This window comes from Pipistrellus hanaki (assembly GCF_964339955.1).
Source record: "Pipistrellus hanaki genome assembly, chromosome: X".
Classification (NCBI taxonomy): Eukaryota; Metazoa; Chordata; class Mammalia; order Chiroptera; family Vespertilionidae; genus Pipistrellus; species Pipistrellus hanaki.
In genome coordinates, this window is record NC_140524.1 from 36542323 (window position 1) to 36560743 (window position 18421).

An 18421-nucleotide genomic window follows, 5' to 3' on the forward strand; every position below is an offset into this window, starting at 1 on the left:
CACAAAGTGACAGTTAGTTTATTAGGTAGGATGTAGTTATTTTAATGTTATTGTAAGATAATTATAACATATTTGTTATTTTGACACTGGCATCTGTTGATTGTCTATTCTCATGTGAATTGAGATTTTCCTGGTTCTTTGTATGCCAAGTATTTTTTGGATCACATCCTGGATATTTTGACTATTGTAAGACTCTGGGTATTGTTTAAGTCCTATGAAAGATGTTAATATGTTAGTACTGTAGGCAATTAATATGGTTAGGTTTGGGTTGTAATTTTCAGCCTATCTCCATGGGCTGTAGTTCCAGTTTCAGTTCTACCAGCAATATTCTGAAAGCATTCGTGTTATTATTTGGATCTGTCCCAACTGTGTGCCACCCAGTGGTCAGTGTGGGACCCGGGAAGTAATCTCTCTTGTGATTCAGTTCTCAAAGTTTTTGGCATAGTCATTAAGTTCAGGGTGATTAGGATCAGATCCACACATGCACAGCTCAGGGATGAGTTCAGGAGTTTATAAACAATCTTATATACAATAGTTACTTTCCTGAGCTGCTGCTTCTCTGCAGTTTTCTCAATACTTTATGGTTCTCTGGGGCTCCTTTTTTCGCCTTGCAGTCAGAAACCACAGACTTTAGTTCCCCCACTCTGTTACGTACTTCTGGGCCTCTGCCTACTTCCAGGGCCAAGCTGTGGGAGGACAGAAGAACACAACAAAAGAGCAATGGGCATTTGCCCATATGTGCTACAGCTCCACTGATCAAAAAGGAAGGTTTTGGCCCATGCAAGCTCCTCTGCCACTGCTCTCACTGGTTTACTTTGGGTGTAGGCCATGAGAGAATGGAGAGAGATTTTTAAAAAACGCACACACACACACACACACACACACACACACAAAAAAAAAAAAAAAAAAAAACCCACCAAAAAAAAAACCCCTCTTTGACCATCAATCTTCCAGGTTCTTGACCAGGACTGGAGAGTTTGTCCTGGAGCTTTCTCTGTTTGCACTGATGCCCAGTTTTTGGTTTCAGGCTATGCTGTTTTTAAGCTGGGGGATGCTGCAGTGGGGAAATGGTGCACTCATAATCAACTTGATGATATTTTGGACTCCAGTGTTCTTCCTCAATCTGCCTGTTATTATTTACTTTTCAGTATCTTCAAATAGCTGCTCCATGAATCTAGCCATGTTTCATACTGCACTAAATGGGAAATATAGGGTAGAGTTGTTGTGGGGTCAAATCCTGGGTTCAGAATAAGACCACCAGAGGCTGATGATTAATTAAAAAAAGCAGGCAAAGAATTTATTGAAATATCTGGCCAGGACAGACACGAGAGTACCACATGCAGGTGGTCTCCACATGACTGTGCTGCTTTAGGGGCAGGTAGTTCTTTTTAAAGGTTCTGAGAAGGAAAACCCCCATTCTGTAACAAACTGTTGTTTGGAATTTTCTGCTGTTCTTCCTAGATAAAATGTTGCTTTCTAGTTTGCTTTAGCCCGTTTTAAGAATGATGAAGATAAAATTAGCTGTTTGACCTTGTAGGGCAGAGACCAGATATGCCCACAATCTCAATACCATGCCAGGTGCACTTTTTTTTAATTGGATAGAACAGCATTGTTTTTTAAGGCCAGCATCGAGATAACCACTAAGTGTACATAGGGCTGGCTTTTTAATAAAAAGAGAAAGAAAATTCTGCCTGTAACCTTGCCCAGAACTTGAACTCATCCTCCCTAAGTCCATCGCGCGATGAACAAAGCAAGTCTCTTCAAATTCTCCCCCTGCACCGTCCGACTGCTCAGGAACTCTGCAACGTTCGAACCACAGGAATTTTCTTTTGTTCTAAATTCTAAATCCTAAAGACTATATTCTAAAAACTGGGGGCACCCCGCAGGGTCATTTCCAGTCACATCCTGCTGGACATTGGAATGTGGCCCTATCTTGCAGAAGCAGAACTCAGTGGTTAATCTCCAAAGGTTATGATCCCAGGCACAGGAAAATTGCCTTAGCAGGGTTTAAAAATTCAAACAGCAGTTTTTACATGAGTTGTATATTCTTAATTTCTTATTTCAGAGTGTGTTTAGTCCATCTTGCCTTCCTGGAATTGAGTGCCCCCCTTTTTTGGAGATAAGTGATTAAACATTCATTAGCACACTACTTACTGGTTAATTGTACCAAGTATGACTATAAGGAGACTCCTTATGCAACCTGTCACATTAATTTCAGGCCATTCTACCATTTTCTCTGCACCTCTGAACAGTTAGTTACTCTACCACTATCCTCAATATCCTCATTTGAAACTTGGGGATAATAATAGTACATACCTTATTGGTTGATGTACAGGATAGATGAAATAGTATAGTACCTAGAATGGTACCTGGCCTTCATCACATAATAAATGGAAGCTATATTATTAAAATATAAAGAAAAACTCTGTGAAGTAGTGAGGTGTGTATTTTGCCAAAAATGAAACCCAGAGATGGAGAGGCCTTGTGGCATAATGGTTTAGAGTTTCAGTTTTGGAGCTGGTGGGTGAATATCCAATTTATCTGCCTACTAGCTATGTGATATTGGGCAAGTCATTTCATCTTTCTGTGTCAGCAGTAAAATGGGTGCAATGATAGTGCATACTTCACTGTTATTGGGAGAATTAAAGGAGATAATGCATGAAGAATATTTTATGAGTATTGACAATATTAATATTGTGTCAACTTAATTTAGTATCTACCATGAACTAAGCTCTATAGGGCTACTTAATGGATATTTTATAGACAAGATGCCTATAAATGACTTTATACACACAAACATACATACATACATACATACATACATATATATGCATATTGTACATTGTATACTGTATTGTGTTATATATGTACTAGAAGCCAAGTACACAAATTTGGGGTGGATCAGGATCTGGCTTGTTGGGAGGAGGAGATGGTGAGAGGTTGGCTGGCTGGCCCACCCCAATTGGGGTCTGATCAGGACTATGCTGGCTCGGGGGAGGGGCTGAAGGCTATTGGCTTGCGGACCCCACCCCTGATTTGGGTGGGTGGCTGATTGGGGGTGGGAGTGGCCATGGGGAGGGACTGTGGGTAGTGCGCCAGCCAGTCCCACCCCCGATTGGTGTGTGTGGGGCCGATCAGGGGCGGAGCTATCTGGGGGGAGGGGCTGAGGGCCAATGAGGGTAGTGGGGGCCCATCAGGGGCAGGGCCAGCTGGGGGGAGGGGCTTCAGGCGGGTCGCCAACTAGCCCTGCACCCTATCGGGGTTGGGGGATAATCAGGGGTGGGGCCAGCTTAGGGGAGGGGCTGCAGGCCAATTGGGGTGGTGGGGCCCATTGGGGGTGGGGTTGGCCAGGGGAAGGGGCTGCAGGAGGTTGACTGGGCAGCCCTGCCCCCTATTGGGGTGGGGGCAGGGCCGGTGGTGGGGAAGGGCAGGGGTGGGTTTGGCTGGCTGGCCCCACCCTCTCATAGGGTGGGTTCGCTGGCTGCAGTGGATGTCATAGCGCCTGGTCGTTCCCGTCATTATGGCGTTATGGTCACTGGCTTTTCTTTCTTTTTTTTTAATATATTTTATTTATTTATTTATTTATTTATTTATTTATTTATTTATTTATTTACAGAGAGGAAGAGAGAGGGATAGAGAGTTAGAAACATCAATGAGAGAGAATCATCGATCAGCTGCCTCTTGCACCACCCCTACTGGGGATGCGCCACAACCAAGGTACATGCCCTTGACCGGAATCAAACCCGGGACCTTTCAGTCCGCAGGCTGACGCTCTATCTGCTGAGCCAAACCGGTCTCCGTGGTCACTGGCTTTTTATATATATAGATTAGTGGCCTGGTGCACGGAATTCGGGGGAGGGAGAGAGAGGTTCCCTCAGCCCAGCCTGCCCCCTCTCCAATTGGGGACCCCTTGCAATCTGGGATTGCTGGCGCCCAACTGCTCACCTGCCTACCTGCCTGATCGCCCCTAACCCCTCTTCCTGCCTACCTGATTACCCTTAACCTCTCTGCCTGCCTGCCTGATCACCCCTAACTGCTCTTCCCTGCTGGCCTGATCTCACCCCCACCTGCTCTGCCCTGCCGGCCTGGTTGCCCCCAACTACTCTCCCCTGCTGGCTTGATCTCACCTCCAACTGCCCTTTCTTATTTGGTCCCCACCACTATGGCTTTGTTTGGAAGGAAGTCGGACGTCCAGAAGATGACTGGTTGGCCCAGTCTAATTAGCATATTACCCTTTTATTAGTATAGATATGTACACACACACACACACACACACACACACAATCATCTATAGGCATTATATCTATAATATATCCATTAAATAGCCTTGCAAGGCCTTGCTTATAGTGCGTGGGTGTGTGTGCGCATGCACTCGTGCGTACACATACACACACATACACACACTGAGGTGTTTTAGAACTTGCTGTCACTACCTTCTCTTCCTGAGACACTATTCAGTACCTTCTGTCAGCATTGCAGGACCCACAGCCACTGTCATGATCTATTTTAAAACACTCAACAATGCTTACTGAACTATAATGAAAATAAATTAATGTGGATATGGTTAATTTTTCTAAATTAGCTGAGGGCTCTGTCACTTCCTGCTTAGAGCTGTAGTCCTAAATTCCCTTCAAGTTCACAGCTTGTGAATTTTTGGCCTGCCCTTTCCATGAGCTGGGTTAACTGCTCACCCAGGCTCCCCATGGGAGGAGCATGTGCATGTTTCTTTTACATATGGTTCCTGGAGCTACAATTAAGAGAAGTGGTTTTGCTGATACACATTATTTTGTGGTTTGTCTAACACCCTCTTTCCAGAGCAGAACATTGCCTCTGATTTTCCTCTTTGGGTGTCTGATTGCATTTTTAATTTTCTTTTTATACAGTCATTTTTATTTAAAAATTTTCCTTATGTTAAGATTCCGCTTGACAGCTTTAATAAAGACTGGCATATTTGATAATCAAAGTAGCAGTAACGAAAGTTTTTAATGTGTTAAGATACTGTTCTACAAGTCCCCAGCATCTGTCTCTTTTTAGAATGGTAGATTGACAGCATGGTATGGTAGGTAGAACTAACAGTCCAAAAACTGATGTCAGATCCTGGGTCTTCCTCTTACTTCCTTGGAGTCATAGGGTAAGTCACATCACTTCTCTGGGTATCAGTTTATATTATGTGAATACATTGATGCCAGGGACCACAGCTTAACTAAGGCCATGAGTGAAGTGTGAGGATACCAGCAGCTTCAGAGAAGACATGATGCCTCTGGTATCCCCACTGGGGAAACCAAGTGATTTAAAGAGCTGGTCTCTGGCCAGTCCCCTTTGCTCTTCCTCCAAGTTCATGTAGAAGTTCAGGAAACACATGAAGCCTTGAGTCAGATAATTTTTGAGGCCTGTTAACTCCAAAATTTAGAGTTTACCATGAGAGGGACTGGGTTAAATTAGATGCAGGAATATTTCTGAAGCTGTTGCTTTTATACTTGGAGGCCTCAAAAAAGAGGGGAATTCTAGTCATGTAACCTTGCAGTTTTTATTTCCTTATTTCTGAACCAGGGATAATTATACCTGCTCTGCTTAGTGTTCAGAGCAGCTGTGAGGAACAAATAAGATAAGGGCTGGTAGCACTCCTAATTGGAAATAAGTCTCATTGAGGCCCCCTTAGGGAAAGTCTGCTCTTTTCCTGGCCCTCCCACTCTGGGACACTATTCAGGCAACTTCTCTCTACAGCAATCATTAAATATTTTTTTAAATTAGAAAAAAATTAAATAAAATAACATGGGTTAAAACATTATATAAATTTCAAGTTTAAAACTTGATAATACAACATCGGTATACCCCACTATATACGCACCATCCAAAGTCTATATTTACTTCCTTTATTTTCTTTATCCTCCTCCCACTCCCCTTCCTCTCAAGTAATGACTGTACTGTTGTCTGTATCTATGAGTTTGTTTGTTGCTTTCTGTTTTATATCCCACACATGAGTGAAATCATACAGTTCTTATCCTTTTCCATCTGGCTTATTTATCTTAGCCTGATAGTCTCAAGATCCACCCATGTTGTTGCAAATGGCAATATTTCATCTTTATTATGGCTGGACAGTGTTCCATTGTATATATGAACCACATATTCTTTATCCAATCACCCACTGAAGGACACTTAGGTTGTTTTCATGTCTTGGTTACCATAATAATGCCACATTGAACATAGGGGTATATATATCTTTGTGAGTGTTTTCAAGTCATTTGGGTAGATACCTAGAAGAGGGATTGCTGGATTCATATGGCATCTTTATTATTAATTTTTTAAAGAACCTCCATACTGTTTTCCATAGTGGCTGCATCAATATGCATTCCCACCAGCAGTGTGGGCACCAAAATCTTTACTGAATTTGCCAATTAGGGTCCATGTAGTCCAGCTAACCATGCATGAAGACAACAAAATGACTTAGTTGAAATGACTCAATGTAGGGAAGGGTTTTAGAGAATTTAGTGCAATTTAAACTGAAGCATAATTATCTATGTCAAACTACAGACCCTATATTGTTGTGTTCTAATGATAATTTTCAGTTTTCTCTTTCCTTAGGAATTGAGGAAAACATTTAGCTCAGTGTGGTTTAGAAATTGTTTCTATTCTGAAAATAGATCCAGAGACATAGAAGCAGGGAACAGACTATGGAATCTCAGAGGAAAATGGGGGTGGATGGGCGGGAAGAGATCAACCAAAGAACTTGTATGCATATATGCATAACCCATGAACATGGACAATAGGGTGGTTAGGGCCTGGGGTAGGGGGTGGGGTGAGCTAGAAGAAGTCACTGGGGGGGCGGGAAAGGAGGATATATGTAATACTTTCAAAAATAAAGATTTTTAAAAAAAGAAATTGTTACTGTTCTGGTACATCCTGGATTTCTATACCTTTCTCCTTGTCTAAGTCCTATAATTTCTCCTCTGTGTGTCCCTTGCTGTGTGTCTCATGACAAGCTGCTCTGGGAAGGATACATTTTTTTTATTAGGACCCTCATTAATAGATACAGGAAATTCACAGTCATTTGGCAAATATATAATATTGGCTCTGTATCATTCAATGTACTAAGCTGAGGAATGAGGATACAGAGATTTAAAAGGTAAATTCCTATATTTTAATAACTTACAGTGAAGCAGAAGAGCCAGCCATTTACAGTAGTGAGACAAATGCTCTGATAGTTTCATAGACAGTATCAGGGGAGCACCCAATAGTTAGGGATGTTGGTGGGCTGGTTCAGGATGACTGTCCTCTGAGCTGAGGGTCTTAGGAGTAGTTAGAAATTCCCTGGAGAAGAAGGATGGTAAAAAGATTTTCCAGATTGTCTAACCACTATGCTATATACTTGAAACTAAAACAAGATAATATTGTAAACTGTAATTGAAAATAAAAGATTTCCCAGGTAGAGGAAGAAGTATGTATCAAGGCATTAGGGCATTGGAGATCATAGAGAGCTTGATTGACTCAAGAATAGGGGTTAAGGGGAAGAGTAATGGGAGATGAGGCTGGAGAGGTAAACAGAGGCTGGATCATGAAGGGCTTTCAGCATCATGTTGGAAGAGAGCACAAATATAGTGAAGGGTTTAAGTAGGAAATCAACATGCTCAGGTTTGTGTTTTTGAGAATACAGTATTGAAAGAGGATTCAAGATGGTTAAGCACGGTGCTGGAAGACAAGTTAGGAAATATGGCAGAAATCCACAGTTACCTTCCAGGAAATTGGATATAAGGCAGAGGAGACAGAAGTTCAAACTTGGTCCTGCTGAGGCATGTCCCTTGCTGTTTGTCTCATGAACATAGGTCTAAGGAAGCAGTATTGGCAGAGTACTATAGAGGTTAAGGCATAGAAGCACTGGGAAAAGGCCCTGGGCTTTTTTCAAATGAAGTCACTGGTGTCAGAGCTAAGGGTAAGGATAGCAGGAAGTACTTTCAGGTGAAGAGTTCTGGAGAGCTTCACTTGGTACAGTATATTGAGCTCAAGTCAAGGATAGTTAATTTTCTGTGCTGCTTCTCTTATATTAAGAGCACAAACTGGTTTTTGTTATATTTGGCCTAGAGAACATTCTAAGCATTTTGAGTTAATAACAACCAGGAGACTTTTTTTAAAAAAAATAAAATATCAAAAATTTAAATTTTTAAATAAAAATTTCTGGTTTCTCTTGAGAATCCAGAAGCTCTGGCAACCTTGAGCCTGCATTCATTCATGTTCAGGTCACCCAGAGTTGAGTAGTTATTCCTCCTTTTAGATGCCATGCTTGCTCTCCACTCCATCACAAATTCGCTCCTCATACTTTGACGTGACCTGCTTGGCCTCTGTAAGACTTGAGTTGTGATCTCCAAATTATTTCAGGACTGGCTTTAAAGGAGACTTAAGGCAGCTAGATTGCTCATACTTTCAGGGAGAGTGACTAGACCTTAAAATATTGTCTTGATAACAAACCTACTATATTAAAAAATTCCTGAATTGTGGAACCTTCTCAAAGGCTTTTTATAAAATATTTTCTTATTTCTCTGTATTGCAGCTGTCTATTTACATGGATATCTACTCCTCTTGTGAACCTTTTGTGGTTCTGTGCCTTTTCCTTGTCTGTGAGTCTGAAATAATAAAAGGTAGTTAATATACACATCTATTAAAAGGAAAAATGGGGCCCTGGCCAGTCAGGGCACATACCCATATTGTGGGTTTGATCCCCTGTTGGTGCACATGCAGAAAGCAATTGATATCTCTCTCTCTCTCTCTCTCTCTCTCTCTCTCTCTCTCTCTCTCTCTCTCTCTCTTTCTCTCTCTCTCTCTCTCTCTCCCTCCTCTCCCTCCCTCCCTCCTCCTCTTCCTCCTTCTCATCCTCCTCCTTCTTCTTCTTTCCCTCTCCCTTCCTCTTTATGAAATAAAAAAAGAAAAATGTGGGGGTGGTAAAACTGCTCCTCTTTGTTATTGGGGGATCCAGATGAGACAATGCATGTCAGAATACATAGCACAGAACCTAGTACATAGTAGACACACAAATACTTTTTTCTTCTGCATATTAAACTGCTTAAAGAGCAGACACTCAACCAAAACTAGTTTCTTTCTTTTTTGTCTTCTTCTTCTGTGGTATCTATGTTCCTGTTGATTCACCTTAGACCACGCTAGTGGGATTTTACTTAGTTTCCCCCACTCAGCAGAACTCTTGTCAATATACACTGAGTGGCCAGATTAATATGATCTCTGAACGCATAATAATCTGGCCACTCATTGTATATCCTATATAATAAAAGGCTAATATGCAAATTATCCCCTCAACCAGGAGTTCGACCAGCAGGCAGACTGGCCAACTGCCCATGTCCCCTCCCCCTGGCCAGGCTGGCCTGACCCCACCCATACATGAAAATATAAATACACACACACACACACACACACACACACACACACACACATATATATACTGAATGGCCAGATTTTTATGCATTCAGAGATCATAATAATCTGGCCACTCAGTGTATATTCAATTTGTTGATTGTATATTACAAGCCTATTATTTATATAGCCTTGTACTAGGCATTGTAGGGTACCAGAGTTAAGATCCAGTTCCTGCCTCTTGCTATTTGCCTGGTAGGAGGATGTACACATAATAGATAAGCTGCATATATGTAAACTATTCTGTGTGCCACAAGAGGACAGGCAAAATGCTCCTGCCATTCAAAGGAGGGAGGAACCCATGAGGTCAGAGGGATCAGAAAAGGTTTCCTGAAGAAGTTGATACCAAAGGCATTAAAAGGATAGGATTTCAGCATGTGGATGTGGAGAGGCTGCAGAGACAGTTCTCTGCCTGCAGGGGATGTTTACCTTGGACTTGTGCCTAGTCGTCAAAGGCCTTTTGAAAGTCTGGTTGAAGTAGACACACTGGTTCCTCTTCTGCCAAAAGGTCTATTTACCCTCTTGGAGAACTCCAAAGATGAATGATGCAAAAACAAAAGCCACAAAGTATGACACTGAACTAGGTCATGACACCAGACTTATTTGAACTATTGAACTGATATAATCTCTTTGCTGATAGCTGAACACTCATTCAGCAAATATTTATTGAGTCTGGCACTGTTGCAATATTGGGTCATATTGAAATGAATACAATATGAGCCATACCCTCAAAGAGTTTCTATTCTATTGAGACAAACCTGAAAACTATCTGATGTGGGAAGTAATCTAAAAAGGGTTTGACCAGATTGCTATGAATGTGCAGAGGAGGGAGTGATTAGCTAAATCTGCAGAGAGGGTGAGGGAAGGTGTCACAAAGGATGTTACATTTTTGTAATCCTCACCTGAGGATATTTTCCCATTGATTTTTAGAGATAGTGGAAGAGGGAAAGACAGAAATATCAGTGTGAGAGAAACACATCCGTTGGTTGCCTCTTGCACAAGCCCCAACCTGGGTCTGGGCTGGGGAGGAGCCTGCAACCGAGGTATGTGTCCTTGACTGGAATCAAACCTGGAACCCGTCAGTTGGCAGGCTAATGTTCTATCCACTGAGCCAAACCAGCTGGGGCAGGATGTTATGTTTTTGTGGGCCTTGAAAACTATGTAGGATTTCTTGAGGTAGAAAAATGAGTAAATAAACATTAATCAGAACCAGGACCTTTACATGTAACCCTCAGTGAAACTTGTGATGCAGATGTTACTATTTTCATTTTTCAGATGAGGAAACTGATCCTCAGAGAGACTATGTGATTCATCTAAGGCCACACAACTAATCAATGTACAATCAATGTCAGAGTTAGGCTTTAAACTCAGGTCTCTCTGTCTCCAGTATATCAGGCTACCTTCATGAGGAAGAAGCAGTGGCCATTGGAGATGTGGAAAGACATTCTAGGCAGAAGGAAAAAGTTTTGCTGGACATTAACAGGACTTGGATCAGCAGAAGTCTTACTTCAGTTATCACAGTGAGTGTCTGCTATTCAATCACTTTAGAATGATTATCTCCTTTTAGACATGCTTTTGTAATGGAAGTAGTTCAGTGTCTACTTACATTAACTATACCATTCATTTTAGCTAGCATTTATTGAGTGAATTGGTTGTTTGATCATCTTCACAATAATTTATACACTGTAGAGGGCCTCTTGAGAAGGCACATAGACATCCTTGTCAGCTGAGCCTGAGGCACTGGCAGAATCCGTGTCCCGGTTACACGCCCCCAAGAGGGCTGGGGGTGTTATTCAGTTTCTGACTTACCTTTGTCCAGGTGTCAGTAGGGCGGGTCTAGATATGTAAATCCAGTAATGTTAGGGCCTAGTTAAGAATGCAAATAAGCTCTTTGGACAGAGAGCATAAATAAACCTGCTGCGTGGCTCAGCTGCTTGCTGCTTCTCCATCAGAGAGGATGGTGCCCACCTAGCGTCCAGCTTGATGAATCTATCTGCCTCTTGGTCTCTTTCTTTCTTTAATTTCTTAATCCCCAGCTCCTCCATTCAGGAATCTGACTGTTTCCTTTTCTGTGATGGAGATGAGCATGGAAAACAGAGAAACATCCTCCCGCAGTACAGTGATAGATTGGAATGATTCTCAGAAGACTCACTTTAGCTCTTTAGTTTGCCAAGTCCCCAGATTGATAATACCATTTCCTGGTCCTTAACAGACATGGAGACACAGTCTGAATGAAAAGACTGAAAGAACCTATTTTTCAAGAAATAGCTCTCTTGGATAAAATCCTACCTAATAAAAGAGAAACATACAAATTGACTGCACCTTCACTATACACACACACCCCACCCATCAGCCAACCAGGGTGAGTATACAAATTAACCTAACCAAAATAGCGGCTAATTTGTATATCCAGGCAGATCCAGAGTGAAGACTGAAGATGGCATAGAATGAAGCCAAGTACTGCAGAAGGGAGCGAAGCTGCGAAGAAGCAAGCAAGTGGGGCGGCAGAGAAGGCAGGGAAGCAGGTAGGGCGGGGAGAAGGAGGAAAGCAGGCAGGGTAGGGAGAAGGGAAGGAAGTAGGTGGGGCAGCAACTGCAGCAGGAAGCCCTATTGCAGGAATCTTCCTGTAAGGGGCATCTAGTTTACATTATAAATGGCCAGGGTCTGTAACATCCAAAATGACCTAAGGAAGACAAACACCAGGAAGTACATGGAGAACCTCTAGGTCCCTCTCTCCCACCTCCCTACCCCCAGCCCACAGGCTCCCATCACTGGATGGCCAACGGAGAGCCACGGGGAACCAGGCTGGGTGTCAGTGGAGTGGGACTGAGGATTGGCAAGCAGGGGCTAGGCAGACTCTTATCAATCCTCAGTTTCTTCTGAAAGGAATGTGGTGCCTTCATTGTGCAGCCTCCTGGGATGCAGACTCACCTCTGTGAGAGGCTCTGGAGTGGAGACTTCAATAAGGACTTCAGCGCCTGCAGCAACCCTCAGCCTTCACTGCTGGGTGGTGGACAGAGCATCAGCTTTAAAGCACAAACACCCTCTTCAGGAAAAACTGCCACCTGCCTACTCCATAGCTCCTTCCCTGTCTATAAGAAACTGTGTATGCTCCTCCCTGCGAGATGGGCGGAGCCAGAGCCTGACTTGAGCGGTTCTGTGATGGTGGATGGTGGCTGGGCCAGTGCAGGGATGGAGGGAGGGAAGGTGAAAGGGAGAGCAGAGCAGGAGCAAGGGGGAACCCCAGTTACCTGCACCTCCTCCCATATGCATAGCCCTTTGTGGTGTTATGATAAAGAGTTGTGTTTTTCTAACTCTGTCTGGGTAAGGGAAATAAGTGTCTGTTGACTTCCAATCTTACTCTCTCAGCTGCCAGTTAATCCCTCTGGATGCATCATATCCAACCTCCAAAAGACCCGAGGGGCAGGTTCAACCTTCATTCCATAGTTGAGGAAACTGACCAATAAACACATGTGTCTCATGTCTCAGGGTCAACTCCCATGGAAATATCCGGGTAATAACTCAGATGGTACATCTAAGGGTATATTATCTTCTGTTTTTCTGTTTAATTCAACCCCAGGAATCAAATAATACAATTAAGAATAAAATGAGTTCAGAGGGCTCAGCATTGTATTCCCAAGGCCTTTGGTCCCACACAAACCACAGAGCTCAGTTATCCTGAGATGAAAGAAAAGGAAAGAGAAATATGAAAGGTTTCCCCGCTCAGTCACAGGGACATATCATAGCCACATACTAAGGACACAACATTAACTTAGGGAGGAAAGGACAAAAAAGGAATAGAAGTTGGAACCATTTCCATTCAGATTCAAACCAAGTTAACAAGGCAGAAGAAACACTGGACGCCATGGAAGAATAAGATGAAACAGTCTGCTAGGGAGTGTCACAGACCTAGCAGGGATACCACCTGGGGCTCTGGGCATGATGGGAGGAGGGAGAGAGCTGGGTGAGAGGAAGTGCATGGAAAGGCCTGGGAGTAGGAACAAGAGGGTGATATGTGGAAGGTGGGCCCCACCAGGTGATGACAGGGACAAGTCTGTGGGAGGTGGCCAAGTGCCCCCACCTCTGCTGAGGGGCACATGCATCTGTCCTGGGACCTATGGCTGATGGAGAGGGAGGCTATGGCTCTATGTGGATGAGTTAACAATGATTGCCTTCCTGCAGCCACAGTACTCAGTGTTCTCAACACAGCAGGAAAATAGGATCATGTACACAATGCAGTGAAAGAAAAAGCATCCTATTCCCAACTTATTCACAGACTTCTATTTCTGGTATCTATATTCCAATGTGTCCACAGTACATTTGGAAAAAGAAAAAATATATGTACGTGATATGACTGCATCTTTAGAAAACCCAAGTGATCACAACCAGCACATTTTTAACACACAATGAGCCAAATACACTAATGAACAAAAATGGACCCAGAGATACAGACACATGAACAGACTATGGAACCTCAGAGGGAATGTGGGTGGATGGGAAGAGATCAATGACTTGTATGCATATATGCATCACCCGTGGACACGGACAATGTGATGGTGAGGGCCTGGGGGAGGTAGTAAACTGGAAAAGATTAATGGGGGAAAGGGGACCTATGTAAATCTTTCAACAATAACAATTTAATTAAAAGAGTAAAAAATTTAAAAAAGTAAAATAAAATAAAAGCCAATAATAACTGCCCTGGCTGGGTGGCTCCATTGGTTGGAGCTTTGTCCTGTACATTGAAAGGCTTCAGGTTTGAACCCAGGTGAGGGTGTGTATGGGAGGCCACTGAGCAAGTGGTGCCTGGAGGAAGGAGGCTCCTCAGACCTAAGCACAGCCCAGGATTCACCCATGATCCCAGGGCTGTCCACTGCTGAGTGAGACCAGACCTCCCAGCTTCCTGTTGAGTCCCTGGAGGCTTGGGTTTCCCTGGCAATGGAGGAAGCCAAGCTTTTCACACACCCTGGCGGACCCAGGCTTCCACTCAAGGCTACAAAGTTTCAATTATAGAAGGTAAATAAATTCCAACAGAAATGGCGGCAGCCACAGAGCTGGAAGAGCAGGAGGCTAGGGTTGCCCCAGGTGTTGGAGGAAGCCAAGCTTCTGCAGCTCTGGTGGGCTCAGGCCTTCACTCCAGGCTACAAAGTTTCAATTATAGAAGGTAAACAAATCCAAACAGAAATGGCAGCAGCCATGGAGCGAGCAGGAGGCTTGACTCTGCTCCAGGCTACAAACTTTCAATTGTAGAAGATACATAAATTCCTCCTCTTGGGTCACTGGTGATGTGGCTGGCCTGCAAACAACCATAGCCCCCTTGCCCAGGCTGCCCCACACCCCAAGGGAACCCCCACCCTGATCTAGAACACCCTTCAGGGCAAACCAGCTGGCCCTCACCCATGCATGAGGCCTCTATCCTATCTAATAAAAGGCTAATATGCAGATTGACCATCACTCCAACACACAAGATGACTACCCCCATGTGGTCAAAGATCCTGCCCCCATGTGGACACAAAATGGCCACCACAAGATGGCCAGTAGGGGAGGGCAGTTGAGAGGGACCAGGCCTGCAAGGGAGGGCATTTGGGGGTGATCAAGCCTGCAGGGGAGCACAGCTAGGGGTGACCAGGCCTGCAGTGGAGGACAGTTAGGAGTAAACAGGCTGGCAGGGGAGCAGTTAGACATCAATCAGGCTGGCATGGGAGTGGTTAAGGGGTGATCAGGCTGGCAGGCAGAAGTGGTTAGGGGCAAGAGAGCAGCCCTGGATTGTGAGAGGGATGTCCAACTGCCCGTTGATGGGATCAGGCCTAAACAGGCTGCCAGACATCCCTCGAGGGGTCCCAGATTGGAGAGGGTACAGACTGGGCTAAGGAACAGCCCCCCCCCGCTCCCCCCCCCCCCCGTGCATGAATTTTATGCACTGAGCCTCTGGTCTATATAATAAAAGCCTGAGCAACTGTTACATTGGAATGATGGGTCGCTATGATGTGCCCTGACCACCAGGGTGCAGATGCTCAATGCAGGAGCTGCCCCTGGTGGTCAGTGTGCTTCCACAAGGGGAGTTCTACTCAGCCAGAAGCTGTGCTCATGGCTGGCGAGTGCAACTATCATGGCAGGAGCCTCTTCTGACTCCACAGCAGCAGGCGCAGCAGGCTGGGATGAATGTGAGCAGCCCTGTGCCCAGCCTGATTCAGGCTCCTCCATTGCTGCCTGCCACTTGGTCCACTGCTACATCCCCCAAGAGGTCCTGGACTGCAAGAGGGATATCCAACTGCCAACTTAGGCCTGATCCCGTGAGAAACCCCCACACCCAGTGCATGAATTTTGTGCACTGGGCCCCTAGTCATAATAAAGGGCAAATATGCAAATGGTTGTCACACTGTGATGCTTAATGACTCATCAGGGGGGACCTGAGTCTGTGTGGCCCCAGGATGAGGTGGGGGAACCTCAGGCCATGTCCCCCACCCAGCGGGGCTTGACTGGGAACCTAAGGCCATGCCCCCTGCCCACCGGGGCTTGACAGGGGACTTCAGGCTGTGTCTCCCACCCTGGTGCTGAGCTGGGAGACCTCAGGCCATGCCCCCTGCTCTGGCACCGGGCTAGGGCACCTGAGTCTGCACCTCCCACCTGGCAGGGTTTGATGGGGGTGGGGCCAGATGGGTCTGGGTCTCACCCAATGGGGGTTGGGCTGGCTGGGGCTGGGTCTCATGAGATTTTGAAGTGCTTGTGGGTGGATGGGGACTTGACTCTGGGTCCTGGCAGTCACTGACAGGAGGGAGATTTTCATACACATTTTACTAATTTTCTTTCATCTCTGACACTTCTATTATAGATAAAGGGCAAATAACAATATTAAATATTTCCTCTAGCTGAAACCGGTTTGGATTAGTGGATAGAAAGTTGGCCTGCAGCCTGAAAGGTCCCAGGTTGGATTCCAGTCAAGGGCATGTACCTTGGTTGTGGGCACATCCCCAGTAGGGGGTGTGCAGGAGGCAGCTGATCGATGTTTCTCTCTCATTGATATTTCTAACTCTGTATCCCTCTCCCTTCCTCTCTGTAAAAAAAAAAAAATCAATAAAACATATTAAAAATGAATTTTGTTCACCGGGTCACTATTACTTAATAATAACTTAAATATTTTCTTGAACAGGAAATGGTTTAAATCAATAAATATGTTACATATAGACAAGATGATGGAAAAAGCATATACCTATAATAGAAACCTGCATATATTCATGTATGCACATATGAATAGTTAACAAATGAGAATTTGTATAGTGGCTTAATTCATAAAAATAACCATAGTGCAAAATCTTTCCACTTTATTAAGAGGGGTAGTTCCCTCCCCCTCTTAACAGAAACAAACAAAAAGTTCTTCCCTTTCTCCTTTGATTAAAGGAAATATATTTAGCTAAGGACAGTGAGATCGTCAGTAAACAAAAAAGTGACAATATCCTGGTCCATTTTTTTTAAATATATATTTTACTGATTTTGTACAGAGAGGAAGGGAGAGAGACAGAGTTAGAAACATTGATGAGAGAGAGTCATCGATCAGCTGCCTCTTGCACACCCCCTACTGGGGATATGCCCGCAACCAAGGTACATGCCCTTGAACGGAATCGAACCCGGGACCTTTCAGTCCCCAAGCCGACGCTCTATCCATTGAGCCAAACCGGTTTCAGCTCCTGGTCCATTTTGTTGATGAAAACAAACTTACCAAATAGTAGGAAGCTGAAACCTCAGTGCCACCTTCAACAATACATAGAACCACAACCTAAAGAACCTCCCTGCATCTTCCAAAGGGGAGATTTTGGTCAAAGGATGCAATGTTTTAGTCATGCAGGATGAATGAGTTCTGGAGATATACATGTACAGTATGGGGGCAGTAGTTAACAGTACTGTATTATATACTTGACATTTGCTAAGATGGTTATTCTTAAGTATTTTCACCACAAAACAACAACAACAAAATTGAAAAAGAAAATGGTAACTATGAGGTGATGATGGGTATGTTAATTTGTGGCGACCATTTTACAATATACATCAAAATATCAAGTTTTGTATCTTAAATATATACAGTTTTTATCAATTATAGTGGGAAAATAAAGACACCCCCCCCCCCCAACACAAAACTTTTCCTCATATGCTTCTGGTTTACAGCTTTGGAGCAGTGAGAGTGCAGCCATATGCATCTCCAAATTACCAAGCTTTCTCAGTCCTTTATCTACATAACTAGAGGCCAAGTGGATGAAAATTCATGCACTGGAGGGGGATGAGGGCAGCCCAGCCTGCCCCTTCTCACAGTCTGGGAGCCCTCATGGGTGGGAAATAACCAGGCAATCAGGGGAAGGTGACGGCCCCATCACACCCCTGCTGCTGCCATTGCCAGCAAAGCAAGCCTTGGCTGGCCCTAGTTACCTGAGTCTCGGGCAGACCTGGGCAGCTGGGCAGCCGCCATCTGAGGCTTGCCTCCTGCTTGGGCATCGGCTGAGTGGCCGACATCTGAGTCTTGCCTGCACCTTAGGCCAGCCCTGAGTGGCTGGGCAGCCACCACCCAAGGCTTGCCTGTGCCTCGGGGAGGCCCTGGGCTGCTGGGGGACTGAGGGGACAGGGTGCTGCCGTCTTGTGGCTGTAGGCACTACCATCTTTCAGGGCATGTCAGTCAATCAGCATATTCTCTCCTTATTGGCTGTGGGCACCACCATCTTTGAGGGTGTGGCAGTAAATTAGCATATTTTCTCCTTACTGACTGTGGCACTGCCATCTTTTGTGATGGCATGTGGGTCAGTTAGCACATTCCCTCTTTATTAAATAGGATTTTAATTATATTCCTTCCTTTCTGTGTTATTAACCATAATCCTAGCTCAGATAATCATCACAGCACCCTGAGACTATTGCAATAGCTGTCATGTTATTCTCTCTGTTTCTAGGTGTTTTCAAATCCATCTATGCAGAGCTGTTCAAAAAGTGAACATTGCTTTCTTCTTCACAACTCTCTTTTACTCACTGG

At 44.3% G+C, this 18421-nt stretch overlaps 1 long non-coding RNA gene across 1 annotated transcript in view; it reads left to right on the top strand.

The window, feature by feature from the left end:
- Window positions 1–12600, top strand: part of LOC311615160 — a 128125-nt gene extending 115525 nt beyond the window's left edge. Inside the window, exons 4-6 of the long non-coding RNA XR_014793738.1 lie at window positions 10802–10934; window positions 11828–11939; window positions 12325–12600. This is a non-coding gene — a long non-coding RNA (uncharacterized lncRNA). The remainder of the gene's footprint in view (window positions 1–10801; window positions 10935–11827; window positions 11940–12324) is intronic.
- Window positions 12601–18421: the final 5821 nt, after the last annotated feature.